Here is an 11,003-nt window from a genome sequence, read left to right as displayed (position 1 = left end):
TGCTCTCTGGTCTTAGGGAGTGGGTTTTTTACTCTACATCTATCAGATTTGAAGGCCCTTCTTCTACCTCTGCCAGTCTTTTCTCCTTCCTTCATTCTCCACATCATTTATGCTAATCCCCAGTCCAAGGTGAGGCAGGGTCATTTCTCTTTTGGCTCCAAGCAGCTGAGTTACACCCTTGCTCTGCCCTCTTGGCTCTTGGGCCTTCGGCGGCCTGAAAAGTGTGAAAGAGACATTCTTCCTGCTCTGTGGTTGTGTGAAGATGATGCTGGTGTCCTGGCACACTGCAGAAGGCCACATGACTGGGAATTGTTCTCTTCTTTCTTCCTGAAGTCCAAGACCAGATTCATCTATCATTTTTCTATCTATCTATCTTCCTATCTGTCTATTGACTTTCCTTCCTTCCTTCTTTCCTTCCTTCTTTCCTTCCTTCCTTCCTTCCTTCCTTCCTTCCTTCCTTCCTTCCTCCTTTCTTTCTTTCTTTCTTTCTTTCTTTCTTTCTTTCTTTCTTTCTTTCTTTCTTTCTTTCTTTCTTTCTTTCTTTCCTTCTTTCCTTCTTTCCTTCTTTCTTTCTTTCTTTCTTTCTTTCCTTCTTTCTTTCTTTCTTTCTTTCTTCCTTCCTTTCTTTCTTTCTTTCTTTCTTTCTTTCTTTCCTTCTTCCATTCTTTCCTTCCTTCTTTCTTTCTTTCTTTCCTTCTTTCATTCTTTCCTTCCTTCTTTCTTTCTCTCTTTCTCTCTCTCTTTCTTTCTCTCTCTCTTTCTTTCTTTCTGTCTGTCTTTTTTCTTTCTATCTTTTTTCTTTCTTTCTTTTTATGTATCTATCTATGTACCAACCTACCTACCTGCCTACCTATCTACCTACCTACCTACCTACCTAACTACCTACATAGTTATCTCTTTCACATTTCTTGGGCTGAACCCAAGGCCTGGACACTGTCTCTAGCACTCTGCTACTTGAACCACAGCACCAATTCTGGATTTTTCTGTGTATATGTTACTAAGGAATCGAACCCAGGGCCTCTTGCATGCTAGGCAAGCACTCTCACACTAATCCACATTCCCAGCCCCCTCCTCTTTTTTCTTAATGGTAGTTTTTACATATATATGCTACCATTTTGAGTACCCAAGTACAATTTTCTTAATACCGCTTATTTCTATGAACTATGATCTTTTCTTCCCCTGCCTGATTTGTGACTGCTCCTGCATTTGCCTCATAATAAAATGTAAATAAAGGCTCCTGAGAGCTTCAGTGTGCATCATATAAGCAAACAGGCCTAGAAACCTGGAAGAGAAAAGCAATGGGGCTGAAATGAAGAGAATGATGCAGTATGTACAATGAGCATATCTAAAACATAAATCAGTAAATAAAAGCAGAAGTTTTGCATACAGCCATTTTGCACTTAGGGAAGTAATATACACATGTAAGTAAGTAGGACACTGATACATAAAATTGGCTTCTCTTTATGAATTTTCTTTTGTGGCCATCCCGTGGCTTAAACTGAGGATGCAATGCATTCCTCAGCTGTTTTTCACAAAGCTGAGGTTCTACCACTGCCACAGCTCCACTTCCAGCCATCTGGTTGTTCAATGGACATAAGCACCACCCAGGCTTTCCTGCCTGGTCAGGCCCTGTATCTCCTGCTTGGCTTTCTCTCTCAAAGTTGGAGCTCTACCCTCTAGGCCACTCCTCCACTTCTGGTTTTCTGGTGGTTTATTGGAGACAATAAACCTTTCCTGCTAGGGCTGGCTTTGAATGGAGATCTCCCGAGGAGGCTTCAAGTGGATTTCTTCAAGGATTCACCTAGAAGCCACTCCACCCAAAACTTTATTCTAAATCTCGAGAGGTACTAGAGAAAAACAGACACAGGAACATGTTTCTAGTGTGTTCTAGATAATGACGACTTGAGACACACAACTCTCATAATTATTAGATCACTTTATAGGCAAAAGGAGCAATGCAGATAGTGTGAGGATCGCTCCAGGTTTCGGTCCTCATATCCTGAGACAGTAAATTCACTGCAGCTCAGTGCTAAGTGACAGAACTGGCATTTCCTGTGGACATTTGCTCCTAAATCCTGTAACAGTCATTTCTCACTTTTGGCTTCAACCCTGTGACCAGAGGTTAAGATGAAGAGAGAAAATACTCTCAGATAAAGCAGATATAAAGAACATTGGGAAGTTGACTTATAAGTCCCAACCATAGGAATGACCCTATTAGGAAGTCATTCCAGATTAAGAGCAAAGAAGAAAGAAAGAAGGTGAAAGTGCCTGCTGACTGCAATCCCACCTCCTCAGGAGGCTGACATGTAGAGAATTTGAGTGGAAGAAAGTCCTTGACAATGTTATTTCTAAGGGATCACAGAGAAACCCAGAAGTGGGCCTATGACTCAAGCTTAATGCAGTACCTTTGAGCAAAAGGAGCTCTTGGACCAGGCCTAGACTCATAGTTCAACGCCAGGACCGGCCCCCTCCAAAAAAACCTGTACCTCAATTTCTTTGTGTATGTATGGATGTATTCCTATAGGTGAAACACCTGAGTAGCTATGATGAATCACACCAAGCATGGAAAATTGTATTCAATACAATGAGTTCATAACACAGAGACTGCTTTTATGATATTGCATGTTCCAGGGCTCCTGTCACTGCTCCCAATGTAGCCTGAGGGTTTCTCTGCATCCCAGGCCTGCTGGAGGAAGTCTCCCTCATTGTCTGGACAGGAACACAAAAGACCTCACTCCTGTACAGCTGTGTACCAAATAACTCCATCTGGGCCAATTAGTGATGATGTGTGGGCGGGCTCTGAAGGTCAGGAGAAAAAGGACTCGTTTTACCCTTAGCTATCTCTCTTCCCAGTTCTCTGTTTTAACAGGAGACCTTCATTTTTGCCACCTCCCATGGCAGGTCAAGTTCTGTGCTCTTATCCTGCCTTTATGAGACTATATTCCGGTGTTCAGTTACAGTGCTCAATATAATTCAGGAGTCCTTCAGGCAGACAACTAGGGCACTGAACCTAATGAAACATTTCATTGCCAGCAATGATGGGACTATAATGTCTCTCCTAGATTTCCAGAAGCTTGGGAAATCCAAGCACATGTTGGTAGCACAAAGCTTCCTATCATCTAGGACTGGTGAAGCTCATGAAGTTTTGAACCCTTTGACTTCTCCTAGTTGGGCCCTGAGTGGCTAGGTTTTGGGGTTGTACACAGGGCCTGACGTGCTGACCATGAGCTCAGAGATGAAATCTAGTGCTTTACACTTTGTCACACCTTCACTTCTGCTTTCTCTCTGTGTGTGAGTGTGTGTACATGCATGTGTGTATACATACACAAGTCCTGGAGCTTGAACTCAAGACAAGAGCACTGTACCTATTTTCTCTTGTATAAGGTTTGCCCTCTCCCACTTGAACCACAGAGCTGCTTCAGGCTTTTTCCTACTGATGTGGTTCTGAGAAATCAAGCCCAGGGTTTCATATACGCAAAGCACTCTACCCCTAAGGCACATTCCCAGCCCTCTACTTCAAGTTTGTTAGTGTATTTCTGTCTTTTTTGTTGTTTTTGTCATTGTAGGAGTGGAAATCTGGGCCTGGGTGCTGTCCCTGAGATCTTCAACTCAAATCTTGTGCTCTACCACTTGAGCCACAGAGCCGCTTCTGGTTTTCTGGTGGTTCATTGGAGCTGAGTGTCTCAAGGACTTTCCTGTCCAGGCTAGCTCTGAACCATGATCCTCAGATCTCATCCTCCTTAGTAGTTAGGATGACCAGCATGAGCCACAAGCACCTTGCTTCCACTTGAGTTTCCTTAGATGTGAATTGGAGATAATAGTCTCATGGTACCTTTTGTGTCAGGGATAGTTTGGAAACCAGATCTCAGCTTCTTGAGAAGGCAAGATGACTGACCTCAGTTATAGAACCCTAAGCCGTGGCACTCTGCTGCAAGGGGTCCTTGGCTCCATGTGGTGGAGTGCTAGCCATGAGCCCAAGAGCTATGGGTCAGAGCCTAGGCCCTGAGTTCAAGGTTCATGACTTAGAAAAAACAAGACAAAACAATTGGCTGCTGTAGACAACTCACTAGTCTTCAGTAATACATAATTTTGTCCCTGCCCTGGGGACAGATCTGAGCCTCAATATTCTTTTCTGAATAGTCATGTCAGTTGTGGAGTTCTTACAAGAACAAGATGAAAGAATGCACCCTTTGAAGGACAAAATACATAACACTCTTTTTTTTGTCAGTCATGGGGCTTGAAATCTGGGCCTGCACTCTGTCCTTCAGCGCTTCAGATCAAGGCTAGTGCTCTAGCACTTGAGCTATAGCGACACTTCCAGTTGTCTGGTGGTTTATTGGAGATCAGATTTTCAAAGACTTTCCTGCCTGGGCTGGCTTTGAACCACCATCCTCAAATCTCAGCCTCCAGAGTAGTCAGGATTACAGGTGTGAGCCACTGGTGCTGGGCTCCAAATAACCCTCTTTACAGGACTCAATACACAGCATCCTGTGAAAGACTCAGCACCCAGCACCCAATGCAGGACTCAGCACACTGCACCCGGTGAAGGACTCAGCACATAGCATCCTATGCATGACTCAGCAAACAGCACCCCGTGAGGGCCCCAGCACACCAGGAAGGACTTATCACATAGATGTATCACACAAGTTGTCATTAGTATTCAGTTGCTTTCATCAGTATCACCATTCTTTCAGAAACACATCACAAACTGCACAAAGTTCACATCTAATGATTCAGAGGGGTATTTTTTTTTGGGTGGGGGAGTCAGCCACAGGGATTGCACTAAAATGTTGGGGGTGCTGTCCTAAGATCTTTTGCTCAAGGGTAGAGATGTATCACTTTGATCCACAGCCCTGCCAGGGCAGGGTTTTAAACCCACCAGTGTCAGATCTCAGCCCCTGAGAATCTTGGATGACAGGGGTGAGCAAGCCAGCAGCATCTTGTTCTGTGTGGCTGAGTTGCAGAAGTATACCTCTGACTAAGTCAGGTTAGATGGCAGCTGTCAGTATCAGTCTCCCGGCTTGCTCTGTGATGAGGTATTTGAAGTCCTTTCCTTATAGAGTTGCAGTCACATTCAATCATTTTTTCATGCCCATCCTGGACCTTGAGTAAGAGTCTAGACACAGTCCCTAAGTTTTGTGCTCAAAGCTAATGCTCAACTGCTTGAGCGAGAGCACAACTTCTGGATTTTTATGTGCATGTGGTAGTGAGGAATCAAATCCAGGGCTTTGTATGTACTTGCCATCATTATACCACTGAGCCCCAGGAGTGACAAGTGTATGAAGAGATAAATGTGTAGATTGGCATATATGCATATATATGTGTATATATATACATATATACACATATATATATGCACATATATATGTATAAAACAAGAGAAAGGTGTCTGTAGAGTATGAACTTACATTTATTATATTACTACCCATTATTGACAATCAAATTATTCCTTCCACTTTTAAGTATCATGGTTATGGTTGAATACATAATAAAGTATTAATTGAAAATTAGTTAATGTAGTATAATTGTTGTGTATAATTTTATAGTACACTCATACACTAATTACTAATTTGTTACTTTTATAAAATTCCATTCGTATGGATGTATATGGGAATGGGTTTCTTAGAATCTCATGCCAATACTTAGTGGCAGTCCGGGGATTTGACCTCCAGGCCTAATTTGAGGTTTTGGCTATGGCTTCCCTAATAGCCAGCCAAACATCAGTATGCTATATCATGTACACTTTCTTGGCCTTGTCATTTACATGCAGGATGGTCACAATGCAAAGGGAAAAAATGCAAAACCACCTTCTTGAATTTCTCCATTTTATCCTTCTTCTTTTTATTTTATTTCTTACCAACGCCGAGATTTGAATTTGGGTCCTAGGATCCCAAGGTAGCTGTGGCAGAGATGCCAAGACCTGAGTTCAAGCCCCATGCTTGGCAAAAATAAAATAATATAATGCTCTGGCTTGAAATTTGCACCATTTTTCTGGAAGGCCTGGGATTTGAACTCAGTATCTGGGTATCTCTGTGGAACTGTGGGAGAAGGGTAAGCTCACCGTCCTTGAAGACAAGACATTCAGACCAGTTCCCAGGGCCTGAATTGAAGCCCCAGCACTGGAAAAATACATACATGAGTTTAGTGAGTATGAGGTTTATTACCCTTATTCATTTAGTATTATTATACATATAACATTTCATTTATTATATCCTATCACACAGGATATATTTGCATATGAAGTATACATCATTATGAGACCCAGGACAATTTTTCAGGAAAAAAAAATGTGTCAAAAGTGGCTTCGTAATCCATGAATAAATTTTTGACAATGCTAGGATTTCAACTCACAGCCTAGAATGCCCAATCCATAAATGGTGTCACAGCCTTAGAACACCAACCTCTGACAAACTGAGGTGCCAGGAAGTTCTGACGACCTGTTATCAATCCACAGTAGTGCCAAATATATATATACATATATATATATATATATATATATATATATAGAGAGAGAGAGAGAGAGAGAGAGAGAGAGAGAGAGAGAGAGAGAGAAAGAGAAAGAGAAAGAGAGGGGGGTTATAGATTGCTGTATATATATGCATATATATATGGAGAGAGAGAGAATGTGAGGATATCATTAGATTATATATATATATAGTTACCAATAATTAGTTATTAAGTTATGTCTCCCTTTAATGAAGTATCATAGTTGAATACTTATAAAAGCATTAATTAAAAATTAATCAATATCCGTCCATTAGGGGAATCATAACATGATGCTAGAAAGGAAAATGTAAATGTAATCATTTTTGTGTGGCTTTCTAAAATAGAATCATTAAGTAGCTTCAAATTTAATTAATTTTATAACATTCCACTACCATTAACATAAATAGGAATGAGTTTGTCAGGATCTCCCTCCATTTGTGTGTGGCAGTCCTGGCATTCATACTCCAGGCCTGGGAAGTTTACTTCGAATGCAAATCATTGGAATGACACTGAAGATTTCAGATTGTCACGATTCAAAAAAGAACAACAAGAAGAAAAGAAACCCAGGTTTTAGTGGCTCCTGTATGTAATCCTAGCTCCTCAGGAGGCTGAGATGTAGAGAATGCCAATTTGAATACAGCCAGGGCAGGAAAGTCCACAACACTCTTATTTCTAAGAGATCACATGAAAATATCCCCAAGGGTTGTGGCTGTGGCTCAAGGGCTGAGAGCTACCCTAGAGAAAGAGGAGATCAGGGATAGTGCCTATGCTCATATTTCAACCTCAGTCCTGCCAAAGAAAAAAAAAAGAAGGCAATAACTCCATGTCTCTGTGTATTTATGAATGATGTATGAATGATGGGCATTCATCAGGTTGCCCATGACCAGACCCCCAACCTGTCAAGCTGTGACAATCCCTCAGAGAGTACTAAGCCTGAGCCAGTAGCTTGAACAAAGCATCCTTCTGTGCCATTTAATAACTGAAGCCCAGAAGGCTTGCCTTGGCTGGGGTATGCAACGGGTGCATTATGTTCTGGCTGAGGTGTCCCATTGGGACATCTAGCAGCCAGGGAGACCACTCTTCCTAAGCTGTAGGAGTTGTAGAACGTTCTGGCTCCATATTCCCTATCCCTCTGTAAGCTGTGAGCCTAGATCTCTGAGTCCTGGTGGCTATCACTCATTCATCATTCCGCATTGCCGAGTCTCACACTGGTCCCAAATCCTGGCAAAGATATGAAATGGCCAGCGATTTCTATGCTGAAAAGAAAATGCCAATAAATTCCACCCTCATAGTTCCTGTTAGAGGTAAGCCTTGGGCTGTGAATGTGGCTAAGTGGTAGAGTGCTTACCAAGCAAGCTTGAAGCCCTGGGTTGGATTCCTCAGTACCACATAAACAGAAAAAGCCAAAAGTGTCACTGTGGCTTAAGTGATAGAATGTAGCCTTGAGCAAAAGCAGATCAGGAACATGCCCAGACCCTGAGTTCAAGCCACAACACTGTCAAAAAATGTGAGCTTGGTGAGACATACAGTTCTGGAACTCAGAGGACGGCCGAGGTTATAGGTAAGAGGTAGAGGGCTCACACTTGTGAGCTCACCACAATGGTGGTGGCTCACCCTTGTAATATTAGCACTCAGGAAGTTGAGATATGAAGATTATATGTGAAAGCAAGTGCAGGCAGGAGTCTTTATGAGACCTTTCTCCAATTAAGCACCAAAAAAACCAGAGCTGTGGTTCAAGTAGTAGAATGCTAGCCTTGAGCATAAAAACTTAGGGATAGCATCCAGGCCATGAATTCAAACCCCAGGACTGACACACTTAGACACACACACACACACACACACACACACACACACACACACACACACACACACTGGAAATTCTACTTACCCATCAAAAAGAATATTGTACCATTTGTGGCTCTCATTTCTCATGTCATCTGCCTGGTATCTCATTGCCATCGTATTGTCCCTGTACTGCACTAACTGACACATGCAAACCGATGTAAAAGATTTTCAGGGTTATGGGCTAACCATAGATTCCTGAGTATGAGTTCTCAGCTCATTCTCTTTGTCTATTCATGCCTATGAGTAGTGATTGGACAGATTCATTTGTACCATTTGCTACAAAGAAAAGAGATTAACCATACATATATATGTATGTATATATATATGATTATATATATACACACATTTATACATACATGGATATAAGCACACATATTGATATATATTAAATACTTGAGTACATTTTATGTTTTCAAGAATTATGGAGCTAACAAAAATCACATGCATTTTCCTTCCTTTTCAATTTTTTTCAAAACATAAAGAACTTTGTCTCTTTTGAATACCTAAATTTTAAGAGAATGTCACCATCTCTGATTTGTCAGTGGCCTTGAAATTAGATGTTCAAATAGGACAAAATTATTTAGGCTTTTTGTGGAAGAAAGGAATATTACTAGGGTTCTATTCATGGGTTCTCTGCTTGCTAGAAAGGAATTTGTCTGTATAGCACCAAGCAGCTCTACTACTTTTGCCATACTTCTAGTCCATTTTATTTACTTGAGGTCTTGAACTTTTTGCCCTGGTCTGATCTTAGACTGACAGACTTTGCTACCAATGCCTCATAACATAATTAACTAGGATTACAGATATGAACCACTATGGCCAGTTCATTTGTTGAGATGGTTGTCTTGGCAGTTATTTCTCTGGACTGGCCTCAGACCATGATGCATATCATTTCTGCTTCCCAATCAGCTGGGATTTCAGATGTGGGCTACTATATATGGTGTACATGACACCTTCTGTTTTGTGTGTTGTTTTTTTTTTTTTTTTGTCGGTCGTGGGGCTTAAACTCTGGGCTTGGGCGCTGTCCCTGCACTCTTCAGATCAAGGGGAGCAATCTACCACTTGAGCCAAAACACCAGTATCGGTATTCTAGTGGTTTTATTGGAGATAAGAGTCTCACGGACTTTCCTTCTCAGGCTGGCTTTGTACCCTGATCCTCAGATCTTAACCTCCAAATACCTAGGATTTCAGGTTTGCGTCACCGGTGCCCGGCACACCTTCTGTTTTTCAGCAGAAGTTTTAATAGTAAAAATGCTGTATAGATAGGTTATATTTACATGAGCAAGTTAATGAGTATATTTTCTATCAAGCATTGTTACCTCCTCCTTAGTTTTTCCCTAACCTTCCCCTCCTACCTCCACAACTATACGCCCCCCCTCTTTGCTTCCCCTCTTCCCCGCCTATATTGTAAAGATCCTTTTTCAACATAGTGTCTTGTGCATCTCATTGTTGCAATGGATCAGGCTGTATCACTATTTAACTATTTTTTCCCTTCCCCTCCCCAACCTAGAGAAGGGTGTATACAAGACGCAGGGCACTGACATTAAATACAGTGAAAACAGGGGTTACACCATGGGGGATGAACATAAAAAGAAAAAAAAACACATGGTAGATTATAAACCCTATCTTGTGGTTCATTTCGCTTAACATCACCTTATCTGGTCGTATGTACATAGCTTTTGAACTTTTATGCTTGTCCCAGACATATAATAATTATTGCAAATAAGGGAAACCATAGGACCTATGTTTCTTTGGGTTTGGCCTACTTCACTTTTTATAATTTTTTCCAGGACTCCACTGAGAGCTCCCCTATGATCCAGCAATCCCATTTTTGGCATTTGTCCAAATGTTCACAAACAAGACCCAACTAAGCTACCGGCAAAACTATGTTTATTGCAGCATTATTTGCCATAGCTAAGATATGGAACCAACCCAGATGCCCCTCAGTAGATGAGTAGATCAAGAAAATGTGATACACACACACACACACACACACACACACACACACACACACACACACACACACTGGAATTCTATGCCTCCATCAGAGAGAATGACATCGCCCCATTTGCTAGGAAATGGAAAGACACAGAAACAATTGTGTTAAGTGAAATAAGCCAGGCTAAAATAACCATAGATCCCATGGTCAATCTTACTTGCAGTAACTAGTATTTGGTACCATATAACCATATACGAGGATGTTATGTGAAATGAACCCCAAGATAGGGACACAAATGATTTTTATTCCATGAGATTCTTATCTCTATATAATCCCCCAAATAAAGTTGGAAGGGGAGCTGTCGTTCAAATACAGAACACCACCCTTAAGGGAAAAAGCCTAAGTAACAAGGTAAGGTCCTGAGTTTAAACCATAATATCAGCACTCAAAAAAGTTGATTTCTTTTCCTTGAGCTTTTTATTAAATTGCTCAGAAAATAATCGACGTTGTATTTATGTTTAGCATTACTATTAAAATCATGTTATATTTATTGATGTTATTCTTTATTTTCTTAAATTTTATTTACACATTAATATCCAGTAATGATAAGAGATGATTACTGTCTCACAAGTTTTTATGTCAGTAGAATATATGGATGAGAGGTGCATACAATGGGTTTGGACTGAAAATAGATATTTGCAAGGTCTTCACATAAAGAATTTATAAATGAAGG

The sequence above is a fragment of the Dipodomys spectabilis genome, unplaced genomic scaffold (genome assembly GCF_019054845.1).
Source record: "Dipodomys spectabilis isolate Male_0828 unplaced genomic scaffold, ASM1905484v1 ptg000334l, whole genome shotgun sequence".
Classification (NCBI taxonomy): domain Eukaryota; kingdom Metazoa; phylum Chordata; class Mammalia; order Rodentia; family Heteromyidae; genus Dipodomys; species Dipodomys spectabilis.
This window is presented reverse-complemented; position numbering follows the sequence as displayed.